Source organism: Giraffa tippelskirchi, chromosome 7 (assembly GCF_054371585.1).
Source record: "Giraffa tippelskirchi isolate mGirTip1 chromosome 7, T2T-mGirTip1v1.2.pri, whole genome shotgun sequence".
Taxonomy (NCBI): Eukaryota; Metazoa; Chordata; class Mammalia; order Artiodactyla; family Giraffidae; genus Giraffa; species Giraffa tippelskirchi.
In genome coordinates this window covers 88,881,527-88,899,551 of record NC_137281.1, presented here as the reverse complement: position 1 = coordinate 88,899,551, position 18,025 = coordinate 88,881,527, and the positions used below count along the sequence as shown (strand labels likewise).

General features: G+C 37.7%; 1 gene segment (V, D, J or C); it reads left to right on the top strand.

Annotated features, from left to right (window-relative positions):
* LOC145512631 (T cell receptor delta constant-like) overlaps positions 1-18,025 on the top strand; it is a 488,648-nt gene that overhangs the window by 98,710 nt on the left and 371,913 nt on the right.

Below are 18,025 nucleotides of genomic sequence, written 5' to 3'. Positions count from 1 at the left end.
TAGTTTTGTTACTTGTATACTGGGGTAGTTTCAAGAAAGAAAGGAGCCATAGGACAGTGTTCAAAACATAGAAGATGGAAAAATGAGTCCAGACTGGCTCATTTGGAGACTGCTGTGATGCCCATGAAAATAAAATAAAGATTCAAAGTATATGGCTTTTCATCAAGATTCTGGACCATTCTGAATAGCTGTAAGTCAGCAGCCAAAATGTTTTTGGTTGTTGAGTATTGTGGAGGGAAAGATTTCACTTCTGAATTTCAGTTATTAGGTGACATGTTTTGATATGGTTGACTCTAGCCCTTTAGTTTTCTCTATCATGTAGTCACATGCACGTGAGGAAAATTAAAGGATAGCTAAAACAACTTTTTAAAAAAATCACAAATCTCTCACTATTATGACTTTGTGAGCCAAGTATTTGAGTGTGAACCTGGAAACTTAGCAGCCATAAAGCTTTCATCACCAGAACAGAACCATCTGCTCTGATAAAGGGGACAAGATCTTATACCAGAGATTGTTACTGTGAGCAACTAATTCACTTAAGGCATGTTCTTCAAATTTTACAAAAAGAACAAAAGAGAAAAATGGGAAAAGCAAGTTATTTTTATTATTGATTTCACCTAGGTCTTCACAAAAACCTTTCTTAAATATTTGAAGTTAATACATCTTCTTTTCCCTAAGATGTGACTGCCCTATAAAGTTTGCTCTCACGTAGCTCATTTCCAAGTGTGCATGCGTGTGTGCAACCCCATGGACTATAACCAGCCAGGCTCCTCTGTCCATGGGATTTTCCAGGCAAGTATATTAGAGTGGCTTGCCATTTGCTTCTCCAGGGGATCTTCCTGACCCAGGGGATTGAACCTGTGTCTTTTGCGTCTCCTGCATTGGCAAGCAGGTTATTTACCACTGTGCCACCTGGGAAGCCCAAGAGCCTTAGTGTATATTGTCTGTTGACTACTTGTTCTCTCTCACTCTTGCTATGCTAACCTTTAGCCAGAGTGTATTTCCGATACTTCACCACACTGTGGACTTTGGACATAACAATGTGACCGTGTTTGACCAATAAAATGTGAGTGGATAGTTATATCCTAGTTAAAACTAAATATATTTACATGATATGTCTTCTTTTGTTTCTTCCCTGGACATACCAGATAGTAGTTGTCCTTTCAGGTTTTATTCCATAATGTGAAGCAGACACAAGTTTCAGAATGAAGAGACAACTCATGGGAGCAGACCTGAATCCACTTGTATGCAAGAGCAGAGCCACAATGTTGGAATGACAGCTGAACCACAAGTAACACACAGTGGACCATTCATCAGGCTTTGTTCCTGTGAGCCACTGAAATTGTGAGGTTCTTTGTACTAAGGCTTATGCTAGTCAAAGTTGACTGATATATGAAGTCACATCAATCCTGACTTCTAGATATTTCTCACATTCAACCACCTCTTTTTAGTTGCCTTGTTACTATCCTGGTTCAGGTTCTCATAATCTCTCACCAACTTGGTTGGAATAACTTCTTAAATATATCCTTTACCCATGAGCTCCTACCACTCCAAGCTCTCTAAAGCAATCATTCTAAAACACACATTTGGATTCGATTGCTATTCTATTTCAAGACCTTCTATAGCTCACCATGACCCACAAGTGAAAATCAAGGTTTCTGTGGCCATCTACAGTACTGCTTCCAGGAAATTTTCATCCTCATCCCCACCACTACCCCAAGATTTCTAAACATCAGACATAATGAACTCACTTTAATATTTTCTTCTCATATATATATTATTCTTTTCTCAAGTTTGCAAAAGCCTACTCAACTTGCAGGACTCAGTAAATGTCACATTTACTTTTTAAAAGATTTTCCACCTTATATTTATTTGTCTTCTTCCTCTTTTAGTATTTTGTACACAATTTTGCAATAGCAATATTTACAATGTCATGAATATTGTTTGGTTTTTAACTCTTTACTAGTATAAGTTCCTCAAGGATAGGGGCCATTCCATATATTCTTTAATCTCACCTGTTATTACTGTCCCTGACATACAAGGAACATTCAGTAGATGGGCCTACAGCTTGACAACAGAGTGCTTTTGACATGTGCACTGATGAATGAGAGCTGGTTTGTGAAGCTGGATTATACAGGTGGACTGGAAACCTTCCTCTTTGGGAACCCTTGAGGGCACCTTAACTTCATTACATCCCTCAAACCAATGCATGTCTATGTTTCCCACTCTTCCTTACTTAAACCATAATCCCCAGAAGACAATATGACTCTATCCAGCCATATGAATCATACAGTCTTATAGAAGTTTGCCTCCATATATTTGTGGCTTTTAGCATCAAGAGTAAATGAAATGGTGAATGAAAATTTTTTCATATTTCTACAATATATCATTTATATCTCCTTTGAGTATGGACTCTCCTAAAATAGCCAACCTACCACATTTGATGAGTCATAGCAGGTGACCATAAATACAATTCGTATCATAAAATGAATCTTCCTCAACTTTCTACATCCTAGGTAAAACATTTCTGTTTTACACATATAGTTAAGTTCTCTCCCATAATAATAAAAAAGGTGTCTCTCTTACTTTGAAATGGTACCCCTCTGCCCAAACGCTTTACCCACAGTATTCTGTCTGAAGTCTCTGGCACTTCAGCCCACTGATCATACAAACTTTGGTCTGACTTTTCAAGATTTTCTTTCTAATTCCCTCCCAGCATTTAAAATATTCAAGCTTTCTCATCTTAAAAAAAATATTTAATATTCTCACAAACCCATATGTGCCTCTCCAGCAACAAATCTTTTTTTTTTTTTTGCCACCTGTTCCTTGCAAGATCTATAAGATGATAGATATCATTCTTTTTATTATTGTAAAAATTGTTTTAATTGAAGGATAATTGCTTTACAGAACTTTGTGGTTTTCTTTCATACATCAAAAGGAATCAGCCATAGGTACACCTATGTCCCCTCCCACCCAGAACTCCCTCCCATCTCCCTTCCCACCCCACCCTTCAGCCTGTTGCAGAGTCCCTGTTTGAGTTCCCTGAGTCTTACAGCAAAGTCCCATTGGTTATCTGTTTTACACATGGTATTGTAAATTTCTATGTTACTCTCTCCATACACCTCCCTCCTCCCTCCTCTCCTCCTACCTTGTCCATAGGTCTGTTCTCTATGTCTGTTTCTCCATTGCCATCCTGAATATAAATTCATCAGTGCCATCTCTTCAGATTCCATATATATGTGTCAGTATACAATATTTACATCTCTCTTTCTGACTTACTTCTCTCTGTATAATGGGCTCTAGTTTCGTCCACCTCATTAGAACCTATTCAAATGCGTTCCTTTTTATGGATGAGTAGTATTCCACTATATATATGTACCACAGCTTCTTTATCCATTCATCTGTCGATGGACATCTATGTTGCTTCCATGTTCTAGCTATTGTAAACAGAGATGCAGTGAACACTGGGATACATGTGTCTTCTTCAATTTTGGTTTCCTCAGGGTATATGCCTAGGAGTGGGATTGCTGGGTCATATGGTGGTTTTATTCCTAGCTTGTTTAAGGAGTCTCCATACCATCTTCCATAGTGGCTGTATCAATTTACATTCCCAACAGCAATGCAAGAGCCTTCTCTTTTCTCCACACACTCTCCAGCATTTATTGTTTGTAGAATTTTTGATGATGGCCATTCTGACTAGTGTGAGGTGGTATCTCATTGTAGTTTTGATTTTCATTTTTCTGATAATGAGTGATGTTGAGCATCTTTTCATGTGCTTGTTAGCCATCTGTATGTCTTCCTTGGAGAAATGTCTCTTCAGGTCCCTTTCCTACTTTTTGATTCTGTTGTCTGTTTTTTTGGTATTGAGTTGTATGAGCTGCTTGTATATTTTGGAAATTAATTCGTTATCAGTTGTCTCCCTTGTTATTATTTTCTCCCAATCTGAGATTTGTCTTTTCTCCTTGTTTGTATTTTCTTTTTTTGTGCAAAAACTTTTAAATTTAGTTAGGTCCCAATTGTTCATTTTTGTTTTTATTTCCATTATTCTAGGACTTGGGTCATAGAAGATCTTGCTTTGATTTATGTCATCGAGTGTTCTGCCTATGTTGTCCTCTAAGAGTTTAATAGTTTCTGGTCTTACATTTAGGTCTTTAATCCATTTTGAGTTTATCTTTGTGTATGGCATTAGGTAATGATCTAATTTCATTCTTTTGTACATTGCTGTCAAGTATTCCCACCACCACTGAAGAGACTGTCTTTACCCCATTGTATATTCTTGCCTCCTTTGTCAAAAATAAGGTACCCATAGGTGTGTAGGTTTATCTCTGGGTTCTCTATCTTTTTCCATTGGTCTGTTTGTGTGCCAGTATCATACTGTCTTGATGACTGTAGCTTTGGAGTATAGTCTGAAGTCAGGAAGTTTGACTCCTCCAGCTCCATTATTCTTTCTCAAGACTGCTTTGGCTATTTGGGCTCTCTATGTTTTCATATGAATTGTGAAATTTTTTGTTCTAGTTCTGTGAAAAAAGCCATTGGTAATTTCATAAGGATCACATTGAATCTCTAGATTGCATTTGGTTGTATAGTCATTTCACAATATTGATTATTCCCACCCAGGAACATGGAATATCTCTCCATCTGTTTATGTTGTCTTTGATTTCTTTCATCAGTATCTTATAGTTTTCTGTATACAGGTATTTTGTTTCCTTAGGTAGGTTTATTCCTAGATATTTTGTTCTTTTTGTTGCAATGGTGAATGATATTGATTCCTTAATTTCTCTTTCTGATTTTTTATTGTTAGTATATAGGAGTGCAAGTGATTTCTGTGTATTGACCTTGTATCCTGCAACTTTGCTGAATTTGCTGATTAGCTCCAGTAATTTTCTGATATTTTCTTTTGAGTTTTCTATGTATAGTATCATGTCATCAGCACCAGTGAGAGTTTTACTTCTTCTTTTCTGATGTGGATTTATTTTATTTCTTTTTCTTCTTTAATTGCTGTAGCTAGGACTTCCAAAACTATGTTGAATAATAGTGGTGAGAGTGGACACCCTTGTCTTGTTCCTAATCTTAGAGGGAAAGCTTTTAGTTTTTCACCATTGAGAATAATGTTTGCTGTGGGCTTTTCATATATGACCTTTACTATGTTGAGGTAGGTTCCTTCTATGCCCATTTTTTGAAGCATTTTTATCATAAATGTATGCTGTGTTTTGTCAGAGGCTTTTTCTGCATCTATTGAGATGATCATATGGTTTTTATCTTTCAATTTGTTGATACAGTGTATCATGTTGATTGATTTGCATATATTGAAGAATCCTTGCATCCCTGGAGTAAACCTGACTTGATCATGGTGTATGAGTTTTTTAATGTGTTGTTGGATTCTGTTTGCTAGAATTTTGTTGAGGATTTTTGCATCTATGTTCATCAGTGGTATTAGCCTGTAATTTTCTTCTTTCCTGTTGTCTTTTCCTGGTTTTGGTATCAGGGTGATTGTGGCCTTGTAGAATGAGTTTGGAAGTGTTCCTTTCTCTGCAATTTTTTGGAAGAGTTTCAGAAAATAGGCGTTAGCTCTTCTCTGAATGTTTGATAGAATTCCCGTCTGAAGCCATCTGGCCTTGGGCTTTTGTTTTGGGGGAGATTTTTGTTTACTGTTTCAATTTCAGTGTTTATAATTAGGTTGTTCATAATTTCTATTTCTTCCTGGTTCAGTCTTGGGAGGGTGATCTTTTCTAACTACCTGTCCATTTCCTCTAGGTTGTCCATTTTTTTAGCATATACTTGCTCATAATATTCTCTTATGATCCTTTGTATTTCTGCGTTGTCTGTTGTAACCTCTCCTTTTTCATTTCTAACTTTATTAATTTGATTTTTCTCCGTTTCTTTTCTTGATGAATCTGGCTAGTGGTATGTCAATTTTGTTAATCTCAAAGAACCAGCTTTTAGTTTTATTTATCTTTGCTATTGTTTCCTTCTTTTCTTTTTCATTTATTTCTGCTCTGGTTTTTATGATCGCCTTCCTTCTGCTGACTTTAGAGTTTTTTTGTTCTTCTTTTTCCAGCTGCTTTAGATGTAGAGTTAGGCTGTCTATTTGATGCTTTTCTTGCTTCTGAGGTATGATTGTATCGCTATAAACCTCCCTCTTAGAACTGCTTTTTCTGAGTCTCATAGGTTTTGGATATTCGTGTTTTCATTGTTATTTGTTTCTAGAAATCTTTTGATTTCTTTTTTTATTTCTTCAGTAACCTCTTTGTTATTTAGTAATGTATTGTTTAATCTCCATGAGTTTGTGTTCTCTGATGTTTTTTTCCTGTAGTTGATATCTAGTCTCATAGCATTGTGGTCAGAGAAGATGCTTGATACAATTTCAATTTTCTTAAATTTACTGAGGCTTGATTTGTGGCCCAAGATGTCATCTATCCTGGAGAATGTTCCATGTGCACTTGAGAAGAAAGTGTATTATTCTGCATTTGGATGGAAAGTCCTGAAGGTATCAATTAGGTCCATTTGGCCTAATGTTTCATTTAAGGTTTGTGTTTCCTTATTGATTCTGTTTTGATGATCTGTCCAATGATGACAGTGGGGTGTTAAAGTCCCCTATTATTATTGTGTTGCTGTCGATTTCTTATCTTATGCCTGTTAGTGTTTGCCTTATGTATTTAGGTGCTGCTATGTTGGGTGCATAGACATTTACAATTGTTATGTCTTCTTCTTGGATTGATCCCTTGATCATTATGTAGTGTCCTTCTTTGTCTCTTATGATATTCTTTATTTTAAAGTTTATTTTGTCTGAAATAAAGATTGTCATTCCAGCTTTCTTTTGGTTTTCATTCACATGGAATATCTTTTTCCATCCTTTACTTTCAGTCTGTATGTGTCTCTAGGTCTGAAGTGGGTCTCCTGTAGGCAGCGTATATATGGGTCTTAGTTTTGTATCCATTCAGTCAGTCTGTATCTTTGGTTGGTGCATTTAATCCATTTACATTTAAGCTAATCATTGATACGTATGTTCCTATTGACATTTTCTTGATTGTTTTGGGTTTGTTTTTGTAGGTCTTTCCTTTCTCTTGTGTTTACTGGCTATGTAAGTCCCTTTTGGTATTTGTTGCAAGTCTGGTTTGGTGCTGCTGAATTCTCTTAATTTCTGCTTGTCCATAAAGCTTTTGATTTCTCTGTCAATTTTGAATGAGATCTTTGCTGGGTATAGTAATCATGATTGTAGATTTTTCTCTTTTAGTACTTTAAATATATCCTGCCATTCCCTTCTGGCCTATAGAGTTTTTGCTGAAAGATCTGCTGTTAATCATATGGGTTTTCCCTTGTATGTTACTTATTGTTTTTCCCTTGCTGTTTTAATACTCCTTCTTTGTGCTTAATATCTGTTAGCTTGATTAATATGTGTCTCGATGTGTGTCTCCTTGGGTTTAACCTGTAGGGGACTTTTTCTGTGCAACTTGGACTTGATTGACTATTTCCTTTCCCATGTTGGGGAAGTTTTCAACTATAATTTATTCAAAAATTTTCTCATTGCTTTTCTTTTTTCTTCTTCCTCTGGGACCCCTTAACTCAAATAATGGTGCATTCAATATTGTCCCAAAGGTCTCTGAGGCTTTCCTCAAGTCTTTTCATTCCTTTCCCTTTATTCTGCTCTTCAGCAGTTATTTCTGTCATTCTATCCTCCAGCTCACTTATCCGTTTCTCTGCCTCAGTTATTCTGCTATTGATTCCTTCTAGAGTGCTTTTAATTTCAGTAATTGTGTTATTCATCTCTGTTTGCTTATTCTTTATTTCTTCTATGTCCTTGGTGATTTTATTAGATATCATTCTTGTTATTGTTTTATTATATGGCAAAGGGAAGGAGATTTGCAGATGTAATTAAAGTGCCTAGTCAGTTTGAGCTTGAGTGTATCAATAGGGAGATTGTCCTTGGTGGGCTTAATTTAATCAGGTAAGCTCTTTAAAAGAAGGCTTAAGCTTTTTCTCAGATTGGAGAGATTCACCCAGGCTTGAGGGAGCAAATTGTCATGAGGGCTATGGCTATGAGAAAATGAATTCTGCCACAATCATATGAGTTTGGAAGAGGACCCTCAAGGCTCAGAGAAGACCACAGTGTAAGTTGACTCTATGATTGCAGATTTGTGAGATCCAGCTCAGCTGTGCCCTGACTTCTGACATACAGAAACTATGAGATAAATGGATGTTGTTTTAAGTCACAAAGTTCATCATAATTTATTACACAACAAAAGGAAAATAACAGACTTAATAAATGTGTTAAGCGTTTAGTTCATAATGCTTAGAATTGGTTATAGAATAAGAAAACTTGAAATATAATGAAATCTTGTAGCAGAGAGTAACTTGATAACAATTCCCAAATTTGACTCTAATCCTAAAAATGTTCATGCATTCCTAAAAATAAACTAGGAATATTAAAAAAAAAATTGTCAAGTATGCTAGGAGTAAAGACCAAATTATCTTTATTTTCTCTAGATAGGAAGTATTAACAAATTTACTGTCATATGAAGAAATAAAAATTATGAGCCAAAGAACATAGAAACAGAAGGTATTATAGAAGTGTGTCAGGGAAATAAGTACTGAAATACTGTATCTTTTTCTAAATATATACTGTTTGTGGTATTTGATTTTGAGATTGTAATTTCCTATAGTTTTACTTCTCATTCTAAAAATTATTTTATATTCAATTTTTATTCATAATTTTGTGTTTTTTTTAAAAGCCCAATTTTATAATTTTCAGTGCCTACAAAACATAAGTTCTCCTCTCTACATAATTTTAATGCTTTAAATTCAACCATACAAGGGCAGGAAGGGAGTGAAAAAGGTTCACAAAAATGTGAACTTCTCTTTATTTCTCCATCTGGCTGATAGAGGAGGCTGTTGATTAAATTGTAAATGTCTTGTTGTATAAGATTAGAATAAACTCACAAAAACTTTCTTTCTTTACAGTTTAAAGAGATATTCTGACATTTTTTACACAATGATATGTAAAGCATCTCAGACACTAGAGGCAAGCAGTTCTGTTAAGACAGCCTCTCCTCCTAACACTCCATACAATCTCCTTCAGGAGGAGAAATCTAAATCTTCTGTCATACCTCAACCTCAGAGCAACTTGGGTTCAAGTCAGCCAGTCTTCAGACTTTTGTTTGTGCAGGATCTCCAAGAAAGGTTCTCACCACTTCTTCACTGCTCTGCCATGACTGTGGGGTCCACCTTGAGGTGCTTCTGTTCCTGACTGACTGGCATTCCATTTTACTTCCTTGTCCGCACATGGAACGTTGTTTCAATTTGACTTTGAATAGAGACTTTTTGTTTTAGCTGAGTTCACTGATTCAGCATTGATATTTCAGGAGGAGCTAGATCCCAGTCTGTGACCCAGCCCGATGGCCACATCACTGTCTCTGAAGGACCCCCTCTGGAGCTGAGGTGCAACTACTCATCTTCTGTTCAACCAAATCTCTTCTGGTACGTGCAGTACCCTAACCAAAGACTCCAGCTTCTCCTGAAGTATACATCTAAAGACAGCCTTGTTTCAGATATCAACTGTTTTGAAGCTGAATTTAATAGGAGTGGGAACTCCTTCCACCAGAGGAAAACATCAGTCCGTTGGAAAGACTCAGCCAAGCACTTCTGTGCTCTGAGTGACATGGTGCCTGGGACTTCAAGGGGAGCTGAACACAAACCTCCTGAGATCTGGTAGCTTAAAAGATTCAGGGTCTCAGACTGTGTTATTTTTAGGAAGTTGGCGTGTTCTTTGAAGGCAAACAGGATCCTGGAAGTGTTTGGTTCTCAAGGACATCTTAGATTATTTTTCTTTTTTTTTTGTTTGTTTTACAAAAGAAAGAATAATGTTTTCTCAAGTTCAGTGTTCTCCATGGAATTGATGGTGGTAGGTGGGGCTTCCTGTCACTGTCACCTGAGCAGGGTTTGTTGGCTGAGCTGATTGGTTGCAGGAGTAGGAACATTTCCAGTCAAGTCACGACCCTCACCACCCAGGGTTTACTATGTATCTTAAGGTGAAAATTTCCCAGCAACAAAGTGTCATGAAAAGGCAAGTAGACACTGTGCTGGGGCTTTTGTTTGCCCAGGTTTGCTGTAAGCTGGGGCTGCCCCACAGGGGCATCTGAAGGATTGAGTAGCTGTAGCGCTGTGGGAGGGAGAAGCAGGAGCTCACGAGTTCTACAGACTTTCTATACTCATCATTCCTGAGGACACTTTCAGGGTTTTGCAGGAGCTCTGTGGCTCAGCTGGTAAAGAATCGCCTGCAATGCGGGAGACATGGGCTCAATTCCTGGATTGAGAAGATCCCCTGGAGAAGGGAAAGGCTACCCACTCCAGTATTTTGGCCTGGAGAATTCCATGAACTGTATTTAGTCCATGGGGTTGCAAAGAGTGGGACATGACTGAGCGACTTACACTGTACTACTGTGACCCTCTCCTATGACTGTTTCTCTCTTTCTAATCAGTTGTGAGAGGGGTGGATGTGGAGCAGAGTTCCCCAGCCCTGAGTTTACAAGAGGGAGCCAACTCTACAATGTGGTGTAATTTCTCCACCCTCACAGACAATGTGGAGAAGGAAATGTGGAGAAAGAAATGGCAACTCACTCCAATATTCTTGCCTGGAGAATCCCAGGGACAGAGGAGCCTGATGGGCTGCCGTCTATGGGGTTGCACAGAGTTGGACACGACTGAAGCGACTTAGCAGCATCAGCACAGACAATGTGTAGTGGTTCTGTCAGAACCCCGGGGGCTGCCTCATACAGCTGTTTTACATTCCTTCAGGGACAAAGCAGGATGGAAGATTAAACACCACGACAGTCCCTACAGAATGCCACAGCTCACTGCATGTTTCCTCTTCATAGACCACAGACTCGGGCACTTACTTCTGTGCTGTGCAGCATAGTGCTCCCCAGGCACCTGCAGCCTCTACACAAACCCTCCGCGGGGCTCAGCCCCTCCTCCAGCCACAGTCACACCATGAGGCTATTACCAGGTATTTGCACTATTTAGTATTTCTTACCTACACTGCCACAGTTTTAACCACAAACACTTTTTGGCCCAACGAATTTGGAATTTGGTCTTTTTCCTTCTGAATATCTCCTATATCTCTTTCTACACTAGAACCTCTGACTTCTAGCTAGGAGAGTATCTAGATAAGACGACAGATTTAAAGTAAATATTTAAACACAATATGCTGGACTCCAAAAAGAAAAAAAGTGAAAGGATCTAAAAGGAGAGAAAATGACTCCAATAAAGATGTTATCCAGTTTGGTTGGGTGTCTCAAGAATATTCATATCTGCCTTACCATAATTGCAAATACAAATAACTCACAATTGCAATTACTCACATTTGCAAATTGCAAATACTCACATCTCATCCTATAATTGGGGCAAAGCAAACAGGAAATATTTGTTCAGTGTTCATATATGAATTGATAATTTGAAACAAATTTGTCCTCTTTCAGTTCTGGATGCAAGAAGTCTAAAATCAGTTTCACTGGCTACAGTCAAGTTCTTGGCAGGGTTGATTCTTTCCCTTCACTGCACATTACATAGTTTTAATTTATTTATTTTGTAAGTGGAAGTTTCTACCTCTTAATCCCCTTCATCTATTTCACCCCTACACCAACCCCTTTCCCATGTAGTAACCAATAGTTTGTTCCCTATATGTCTGAGTCTGTTTCTGTTTTGTTATATTTGTTAATTTGTTTTGCTTTTTAGATTTCATATAAAAGTGAAAGCATACAGTATTTGTCTTTCTCTGACATTTCGCTAAGTGTGATATCCTCCAGGTCTATCATGCTGTCCCAAATGGCAAAATTTAATTCTTTTTTATGGCTAGTAATATTCCATTGTATATACACACACACACACTCACACATATATATCTTCTAGATCCATTCATATGAGTGAAAAATGAGGCTGTTTCTATATATCTTCACTGTTGGAAATAATGTTGCAGTGAACGTTTGGGTGCATACATATTTTTGAATTAGTGTTTTTGTTTTCTTCTGATAGATACCCAGGAATGGAATTGCTGAATCATATAATGCATGTGCATGCTAAGTCATTGCAGTCATGTCCGACTCTTTTCAATCTCATGGAAACATAGACCGCCAGGCTCCTCTGGCTCTGGAAATTTTCCCAGCAAGAATACTAGAGTGGGCTGCCATTTCCTACTCCAGGGGATCTTCCTGACTCAGGGATCGAAATTGTGTCTCCTGCATTGAAGGTGGATTCTTTATCGCTGAGCCACCTGGGAAGCCCCGAATCATATAGTAGTTATATTTCTATTGTTTTGGGGAATCTTCATACTGTTTTAAATAGAGCCTACACCAGCTTACTTTCCCAGCAAGAATACACAAGGTTTCCCTTTCCTCCACATCCTTGACAATACTCAATTATTTTTCATTTTTGTCATGATAATATTCTGGTAGGAGTGAGGTGATATCTCATTGTGGTTTTGATTTGCATTGACCTGATGATTAGAGATGTTGAACATCTTTTCATGTGTCTGTTTGCCATCTGTATGTTTCTTTGGAAAAATGCCTATTCATGTCCTCTGCCTGTGGTTTTGATATTGTGTGCAAGTTTTTTATATATTCTGGACATTAACCCCTTATTGACCAATCACTTCCAAATATCTTCTCCCGTTTGATAGGTTGCCTTTTTTGTGTGTTAATGGTTTCTTTCACTGTGCAAAATATTTTAATTTAATTAGGTCCTATTTTCTGTGTTGTTTCTTTTTTGTCCTTGTCTAAGGAAATAGATACAAAAATATGGCAAAGATGAATGTCATAAAGCATATTGCCTATACTTTCTTTAAGAATTTATGAGTTCAGGTCTTATATTTAAGTCTCTAATCCATTTTGAGTTTATCTTAGTATACGCTATGAGAAAATATTCTAATTTCATTCTTTAACATGTAGCTGTCCAGTTGTCTAACAGCACTTACAGAAGAAACAGTTTTTCCCTCAATTGCTTATTCTTGCCTCCTTTGTTATAGATTGATTGACCATGTATACAAGGGTTAAAATCTGGACTCCCTATTCTGTTCCATTGACTGAATCTCTGTTTTTGTGCCAGCAATATACATTTTAGATTATGATACCTTTGAAGCATATTTTGATGTCAAGGAGTGTGATATCTTCAACTTTGTTCTTTTTTTTTCAAAATTGCTTTGACTATTTGTGGTCTTTTGTGGTTCTACACAAATCGTAGGATTATTTGTTCTAGTTGTGTGAAAAATGCAATGACTATTTTGAGAGGGGTTGCATTAAATCTATAGATGGCTCTGATTCAGAGGACATTTTAACATTGTTAATTCTTAAAATCCATGAACGTGAAATATTTTTATATTTACTTGCATTATCTTCAATTTTCTTCATGAATATCTTACAGAGTGACATCAGTACAGTTCTAGGGCACATGATCTAATAAGTACAATTCTCCTTTTAGAAGCAACAATACTGAATATCCTGATCCTCCTCAAAGTCTAATAAATAAGATTCAATGTCAGATTTCAAAAGTACAATATTTTATTCCTGTAACAGTTTCATAAAATCACATACAAATGAATAGATTCTGAAAGTCAGAAGAACTGATGTTTCTTCATTTCATGTTGAAGTAATTTTATTTACTATAAGATCTAAATAGAGCCCTAAAACCCAGTTAAGAAAAAAAGAGATAAGTTAATTATTTTGGATAAGATAGCTTTTCATCAAGAAAGCTGAAAATCTGTGGGTTTTAAAAAAGTCATTGTTTCTGAATGGAGGAAAGGTAAATATAGGCTAAATGAATGACCAGTAAGTTACAAGAAGAGTTCATAGCCTATACTAAATTCTATATTAAATGAGTTGGTAAAGTTATTTTACTAAATGATTATCAATATATGTCAACTTGTTTAAAATTCAGTTCCCCTCAGCTCATACCTTTAATTCTAATTGTTTTTTTCCATACTCCTTTTCAGGATCTGCCTAACTTGATTACCAGGGAAAGACAAGTAGACAAAATAAAGTTTGTGGTGAGCCAGACTTTTTTCCCATATGTGCACAGACCATGTGGGCTATGAATATGACAAACCCCACTTCCCGTTGGGAGGAGTCACACAGGTACCGAGTAGTATGTATATGTGCTGCCAGGCACTCAAAGACACTGAACTCTCAGCTTGAGGTGGAACTAAGCACATTTGTGTAGGGGAACCCATGCCTCATGCCGCTCTCCAGTCTGCTCTGGGTGTTTCTGGCCTTCACCTTCTCTGGTAGGGAAACTTCCAAACAAGGGTACGAAAGTTTAGGGTGAAAGGTCCACACACAGGCACGTGGTGCTTCACAGGGACTTGGGGAAGAAAGGAGGGTTGGAGAAAAGCATTCTTATTATGATTTCAATTTGAGTTTTCTTGGGTCCCAAGTTAGTCTAATTCCTACATTATTTTGTTCGTTACTTCAGCTCTGTTTCCTGATTTTTTCCCCACAGGATCTGGTGTGGCACAGAAAGTTATTCAAGACCAGCCAGACACATCCGGTCAACTGGGAGAGTCAGTCACCCTGAACTGTCGGTATGGAACAACCTGGAGCTATTACTACATGTTTTGGTACAAGCTGCTTCCCAATGGAGAGATGAATTACCTTATTCATCAGATTTCTTCTGCCCGGAATGCAAAGGATGGCCGCTATTCTGTAAATTTTCAGAAAGCTCATAAATCCATCAGCCTCACTATTTCAGACTTACAGCTGGAAGATTCTGCAGAGTATTTCTGTGCTCTCTGTGAGCTCACAGTGCTTGAAGTAATGGGAAAAGCTAAACAAAAACCCCAGAGTTTAATAAAAGAGAGCTTCCCTGCTGCAGAACTCCAGCTGAAATATGCACCTGCATATCCCAGGCCAAAAATGGTAGTTGTGTGGTTGCTTAATCTGTGGTCTGGAAGCTCCTTTTAAGTCTCTTAGGAACAGATGTCCAAACTAACTTTCTAGTGATACGTTCTCAGTCTTGATTTTTTTAACTTCATATCAATCATACAGAACATGTGCAAAGATGTCTAAATCTGAAAACTTTCCCAATAATTTAATGTGGCAACTTCACCTAAAAATTCTCACATCATAAATCTGGGTTTAATTTTCAGAAATTGTCATGAATATAATTTCCTTAATCTTTTCTTCTTAGGTTTTGTGTCAGTTAAGGTACAATCAGAAAAGTAGAACCACTGTGATACAGAATAAGAGACTCATTTTAAGAAATAGAACTCTCAGGCAATTGCTAGAGTTGGTGGAGGAGTTTATACAAAGCTGTTATCTTTGCATTTGGTGCTGAGCCTGAATTTACTTTAAATCAACTAGAGTGTCGTTTGGAAAGGAAAATTGGATATGGACAAAAGCATGGAAAAACTGACATGTAAGGACATACTAGAACCCATGAGGACAACTGGAACCCGCAAAGACACACTAAAACTTGTCTGTCTCTCACCTCCTTCAATCTCACGGTAGTGGGTGACCTTCGGGAGAAGTGGATATTTACCATCATGCTACGTGCACATTTGGCCTAAGATGGGAGATGTGGTTGGAGGTTAAGGAGTTGTAAGTCAACAGTGAGATGAGCTAGCAGATCAGCAGCAACATGTGTGAGCTGCACAGTGACTGGAACCCTGCACCAACCAGCAGGACATAAAAAAATGTGGCTACTTTATGACAACTACTTTCTAAACCTTGCACAATCTTTTTTATGGCCAACCCTAACCCAGAACAATACAGAGAAACAAATTCTGAGTCATAGATTTCCAGGTAGTAGAGACACTACAAAGCTATTCCAGTACCTTCTATGTCAACTGGTCATCCATCTATACCTCTTTTAACAACACACTTTCAAATAAAGAAAATGGAAAAACTATGCTTCTTATTAATATGATGCAATTATTCCCCATTCGACCATAATCAACGTAACCCTCTCCTGAAAAGAGTATACCAAGTTTGTGCATGCGTACTAAGTTGCTTCAGCCACATTTGACTCTTCATGACCCTATGTACTGTAGCCCACCAGGCTCCTCTGTCCATGGGATTCTCCAGGCAAGAATACTGGAGTGGGCTGCCATACCCTCTTCAAGGGACATTAAATTCACTTATTCATTTTTGGGTGTTGTTTTTTCCTTTTATACCTCACCCACACTGTCCTATTGGATCCTGCATCTTAACTACTGAGATACAATCAGATACAAGATTAACTTGTATTTTGCACATCATATGTTTCCATAGGCAGGCAAGTGGGAGAGAGATTTAAAAATGGTTACTGTATACATAAACATATTCATATCAAACTGAAAGATTGTCATAACTACTGTCAACTTAAAAAATATTCACCACCAGAAGTTGAGAGTTATGTTTTATCTGGAGGGAGTTTTTAGGACTTCAAGCCTGGGAGATAGCATCTCAAGTAAACCTGAAAGAACTGCTCTAAGGAGGTAAGGAGAGGAGCCAGATTGTATAGAAGTTTTGCAACAAAGTGCAGGTAGTCTTGTTATAGCCACGCGTTTTGGGAAACAAACTCACTCAGAAGGACAATGCAGGTAGCGGACTGCAGTTTATTACACCGGCGGGCCCAAGGCAGAGTCTTCTCTTAGCCAAGGACCCCGACCATCATTTGTGAAAATCTTTTATACCCCATGTGTACATGTCTGAACTCACCACCCCAAATTCCTTGAGACTTACATAAACAAAAGAAGGGTAAATACAATCACAATAATCTCATCATTTAGGTGTTATGTGTTCAAACAGTTAAACCATTGGCCAATAATCAATAAGCCCGAGGTTACACTCCGATAGGTACAGAAAAATTTATGGCCTGTCCGGAGACAGGGGTGATTACTGTATGTTTTCTCTTAGGTGATGAGTAACCCGGATATGATCTTCAAGGTTCCCCTGTCCGGTGGGGGTCTTATCCTTTAATTGTCATTTCCATAGGCACTAAGCACAGAGTTTAGAGTCCATTAGAGAGGTGGCCAAGCATGATCAGCATAAACAGGCCTAAGATGGAGTCCAGGTCTTATGAATTCCCTCTTCAGTCTGAACATCAAAAGATTATTGTTAATTAAAGAAAAATGGATATCTCAAGTTAAGGAGTCTAGCTCTTTTCTATGCATGGGAAGATGCAAGAATCTGACTCACTGAAGCCATTCTTTTACTATTCACCTCAGCTATCCTGGGGCCAGTATCTGTGTTTCTTACATCCTGAGCTCCCTTAGGCTTGTGGTAGGGAGTGACTGCAGTTCTGATGGTTGTTAGATTACAGATATTCTTCTCCTTCCTGAGTGCCCTTAGGCTCAGGAGCTCACATTGGGCTGCAGTTGCTGATGACTGTGATATCCTTGTTTACTGATATGGCAGGAAATAGTCCATTTCTGACTATTACAGTTTTTGTTACTGCAAATGACCACATGATTGTTGGCAGTATTTATAACTACCTTTTCCACTACCCATTCCATAACATTTTTGCTCATAACAAGCACCTTCACTCACTGCCATACTTGACTTCCTATAAAACAAGCTCCTTACATAGGAGCAATGCTATGTGGAAAGTCATCAAGGTGAATAAGACATTCTGCAAGTCCACCACTGTGGTTTTGACAGAAGTTCAAAGGGAATTGAAGGCAAATCCAAGGGTCTATTTAAGTGGAAATAATCTTGCCAATAAACAGGGAAAATTGATATATTGTATTCTGGGAAATATCATTAAGAATGATGCTTGATTTCATATCAGATGCAATAGAAGTCACCAAGGGAAAGCATTTTTAAAGTGTTAAAAGGAAGCAAATACTTTCAAACTAGCTTCTTATGAACATGAAAATGAATCCTTTATCTAAATCTTTCTATTTTTTTTCCCTGAGAATCAGGCTGTAACACACTGCATGAATCAAGAATGAAAGCTAAAGCTCTGCCAGCTGCTGTCCTGCTCAAATATCTTATGATGCTTACACTGGCCTCTCTGCTCCCCTCCAGTAATCATGGGTTAAACTGCGAGGAAGCCTGTT